This window comes from Otolemur garnettii, unplaced genomic scaffold (genome assembly GCF_000181295.1).
Source record: "Otolemur garnettii isolate 467f Iridium unplaced genomic scaffold, OtoGar3 scaffold00247, whole genome shotgun sequence".
NCBI lineage: Eukaryota > Metazoa > Chordata > Mammalia > Primates > Galagidae > Otolemur > Otolemur garnettii.
The window spans coordinates 473,984-479,033 of NW_003852642.1; positions in this window are offsets into that span (position 1 = coordinate 473,984).

The following is a 5,050-nucleotide window of genomic DNA, read 5'->3' on the forward strand; positions in this document are numbered from 1 at the left end:
TGCATACTATGCCAAAGAGTTTAAATCTCATTATGTAAGGTACAGAACATTATTAATGACTTGCAAATGTTGTGCAAATAATGGATAGATTTACATTGGTCAAAAGAGGAGACAGGAAGAATAATCAGTACTTATTGGAAAGTTAAAAAAGAGAATATAAGTCTGAACAAAGGCAATTGAGATGGGAAAATTAATATAAAAATGATTATGAGAAAACTAAAAGGTAAAATTTAACTGAACATGGGAGTAATAATGAGCTGAACATGAAGACTTGAGAATGGTGAATCAGTCCAGAATGTCTCCCAAGATTTCTGGTAAGTGACCATTACCTGATGGGTTTTGAATATCCAATATTTGAGGCAAATAGAAAGAAAATCCAAGAGTGATTAAACCAAATGACAGGACTTAGAAATTTATAGATGGAAATTCACATATATGGTCACATGCTTTTCTTTTTCTTTTTTCTCCAAAATGCTAAATAGACACAAATGCCTCTGCTACATGGCTTGAGTCAATGTGCTCATCACCCAAAGAGTGTTTATGGCACCTATTATGTAGATTTTTGCCCCTCCCTTCCAATGACTTTTATTTCCTTCTGTGCACTGTGTGCCCATCAGTTAGTTCAAATTTATTAGAGAGTACATATGCTGTTTGTTTTTTCATTATTTAGATACTTTTCTTAGGATAAGGGTCGCCAGTTCTTTCGAAATTGTTGCAAAGGGCATTGTTACATCCTTTTTACAACTGAGTAGTACTCCATGGCACACACACCCCTTCTCATGTTAATCCACTCGTGAATTGATGAGAACTTGTGTTAATTCCAAATCTTGGCAATTGTGAATTGTAATCCCATAAACATTCAAGTGCCTGGGTCTTTTTGATAAAAATGACTTCTTTTCCTTTGGGTAAATAATAAGTAGTGGAATTGCTGGATCCAGGGATGGGTCTACCTATTCTTCTTTGAAAAATCTCCTTACTTGTTTTCCACTGGGGTTGTACTAATTTAAAGTATAACCAAAAGAGTATAAGCATCCCAACCTCTATTATTTTTGAACTTTTTAATAAAAACTATTCTAATAAGTGATACCTCATTGCAGTTTTAATTTCCATTTTCTTAATGATTAGTGATGTTGAGCTTTTTCTCCCTTGGTTATGTTGGAATTTTTTGAATGTGTTATTGAATTCAATTTAATAATATTTTATTGAGGATTTTTGCATTTACATTAATAAGTTTTGTAGTTGTTGTTGTGGTGGTCGTCATGTTCTTTCTTAGCTTTGGTACCAAGATGATACTGCCTTTGTAGAATGAGTTAGAGAGGATAACCTTCTTTTCAATGTTATAGAAAAATTTCTGCAGTAGGGATTCCAGTTTTGCTTCATAGGTCTGATAGCTGTGAATCCATCTGGTCTGAGGCATTTTGTGTTGGAAGACTTTTTTTGTTGTTGTTGTTGGAAGACTTTTTATTACTGCTTCCATCTCATTGCTCATTATTGTTTTTTCTCAGGAGTTCTATTTTTCTGATTGAGTCTTGGGAAATAGTGTGTTTCAGGAATTATTCCATTTCCTCTCTATTTTTCAGTTTATGTGGGTACAGATTCTTGTAGTATTCACAAAAGATGTTGAATAGTTTTGTGGTATGAATTGTAATATCTGTTTATTTCTGATCAAGCTTATTTGGTTTCTTTCTCTTCTATTTCTGGTTAATCTAGTAAGAGGGTCTCTCAATAAATCTTTTCAAAGTAGTAACTTTGTATTTAACCCATCTTTTGTATTTTTTTTTCATTTTATTTATTTATCTGACCTTTGTTATTTGTTTTCTTCTGCCTGCTTTTAGTTTGGTTTGCTCTTCTTTTTCTAGTTCCTTGAGATTGTTAATGTGAGATCTTTCTGATATTTTGTTGTGGGCATTTAAGGCTATGAATTTTACTCTTAGGACTGTTTTGTCTAAGTCCAATATTGTTAGGACTAGACAGTAGTGGAAAAATACCATTTACTCCTGGCAAATTTCTGGGCCACAAGCTCTCAGCAAAATGGAGTAAGTTTGGTTCACTCCCAAGATATATGGGAAAATACTGACTTCTTTCTTTGCTACTCCCCTAAGAAGTAGACATGGAAGTACCAACTTTCCCCAAACTGACCCTTGGGAAATGCCAGGATGAAAAGTACTAAAATAAAAATGTATGCTAGCTAACTGCAAATTCTGCTTCTGTATATTGCATGCTAACCAACCTGGATGTACCTGGGCAGGCTGTCTGCCAACCTAGATGCAGGCCAAGCCTTAAAAATCAGACCCCCTTCATAGGTGTGGTCCCATCTATGAATCATATTGCAAGGGTACGAGTTGAATCTATCACGTATAGAACACAAATGTCTTAACACTGTGATTAAGTAAATGAGTGAAAGCTATGTTAATTAGTAGGATGTAAGCACTCCAATTTGTACAAATAATCAACACATTGAATCCCACAAAGGTATAAATGTATTCATGATCTACGTCTATATGACATAATAATAATAATAATTATATAAAAAGGAATGAATAGTATAAAACAAATCTGTAGAAGGACGATACACAGAGCTATGAGGATTGTCTGCTATGTAGTACAGTCTATGATTGTTACAACCTGCTTGATTTAGGTTCTACTACTCCTCTCCCTCTCGTAATAGGAGGGAAAAGTCAAAACACAGCAAAATAGACACAAACAAAAATTAAAAAAAATGCTTATACATTGTGGCCTTTCCCAGTTCCAACCAGAACTCTAATACTAGATGATACCTATTGATACAAAACAGTGTACATAGCTTCAAAATTTCCAAAAGGCATAATTCAAATCTCAAGGAATTTCCAAATCTTCATGGTAGTGGCAGTGATTCTATATGGATAAGGCTATTATTGATGCTTTTATGATACTCTCTTAGCCCATTGTGACAACTGGAAGATAAAGAATTCAACATTTATTAAACATATATGATGCACCATGCTAAACATCGGCAACGCCAGTCTTTGAAGAAATTATTCTAGAAAACAAAACAAAGGAAAAAAATGTATAACATTTCATCTGTGCTGTAACATAACACAAATCTTGAATCACTCAGTGATAACTGTGAAGAGATAAGTAAAAGAAAAAAGCCTCACAGTCATCTATGTGATCACCTTGATAGCATTGGCATTATTTTTATAATTATAAGTGTACATGGGTTTGTTGCTCATGGGAGTTTTTCCCTCAGGCCTGCCTTGTGACTTTTAGTTCAAAGTATCCCCAGCAATCATTCCCAAATGTTCCTTTCGGATTGAAGTTTCATGGAGTACTTAGATGTCGTCCACTTGTACTTGCTGTTTCACTTCCTAGCCGGAGAAAAGGAAAAGGAGTTATCCCGAACAACCACCCTGATATTCCCAAGAAATGTGCAATTTTGCAAAAGTAAGAATTATGATCAGCACATGTCTGTTTTTAAATTGAGATCATCATTGGGATGTTGAGCAACTCTTTGTTTTGTGAACTATTCACTAAAATTGCATTTCAGAAAAATTCAAATTCTTAAGTTATTTTGAAGTATTTTTACTGGGGATTATTTTGGAAAAAGTTATTTTCAGAAAAATCTGGAGGATAATTGAGGTCAAATTAATTGGAGGATTAAGTAAGTGAAAAAGTGTGAGGTTTTGAATTATACAAACATGGATTAGAAACAGGTCTTCTTAGTACTTGTATGAGCTTATTTGTAAAACAGTGGGAATGAGACAATAACATTTACCTCAGAGGGCTGTGGTGATGAAATGGGTTAGCAAATGGGAAGTATTTAGTACTATGCCCAGAACATATTATTGCTTAATGAATGGTATGTAAACATTTTTATTCTAATCACATCAAATAAGCAAGCCCATATCTTTCAATTTCCTAATTTTTCTTTGCTAAAGATATTATAGTTAAATTATCAGAAATGAAATCATACAAAATCATCTTTGTTGGATTTTTACAGAATCCATACACTCTCAGGACCTTAGTCACAAATCTTCTTTCCAATAATTGGACTTCAAAGCCTTTCCTCTCTCTTCTTTCTTGCTATCAAACTGTAAATGACATATCTATGCCAAGAATTCTTTACAGAGATCTTTCTCAACAAAGTAAAATGTTTAAGGAGTGACTTTTGGAAGATACAGTTTAAGTGAAAGATATATGAAAAGCTAGACTCAAATTTATTTATTTCTAAAACTGGTATTTATGTGAATGTATGTGGGGAGAGAGAGAGAGTGAGAGAGAGAGAGATTTTAAGGATTAAAGGAAATCAAAAGATATTTGAGGATGGGATGAGACCTGCTGGTATTTCAGCGAGGGCAAAGTTTTTCAGAGGATTCCTAGTGGAGACTCTATGGCAACTGCTTTGAAGTATCTTGCTCTGCATATTTCTGTGTTTCCTAAACTGATATTCAATAGTATAAGTAGAATAGTCTTGACTCTAAATGTTAAGAAGTACAGAGGCTTGTACCACTATCAGGGAAATATTCCTAAGCCAAATTGCACTATGTTTTTAAATATCTAGTTTTTCTACAGATTTGTTCTACAATTTTAATAAAATATTATTGCTAGATTTCTTTGTGTCCTTTAACATGTAGCTACTTCCATATAATATAGAATTAGAACCAAAGAACACCAACACCCTTTCTTCCCTGGGTACTCATTGTGTATCTAATGTATGAGTTCTTCAACCCAGTTCTTTGTGACAGAACACAAATCCACAATGGGTGAAACCATTATCAGGTAAAAATATTGGAATCTACTTAGAGAGGGTGCCAAAAATTGTGTACACATGTTAAGAAACTGTAGTAAAATTGTAATACTCAGTATAGACCATTAATGTTTGTTATCTCGTGTATTCTCTCTCTTGTAATTGAAGACGTCAAAGGGAACTTGCACATTACACTTTTAACACAGTTTTTTTCTTTCTTAAAAATGTATATTTTGGGTGGCTCCTGTGGCTCGAAGGAGTAGGGCGCCGGCCCCGTATGCCGGAGGTGGCAGGTTCAAACCCAGCCCCGGCCAAAAACTGCAA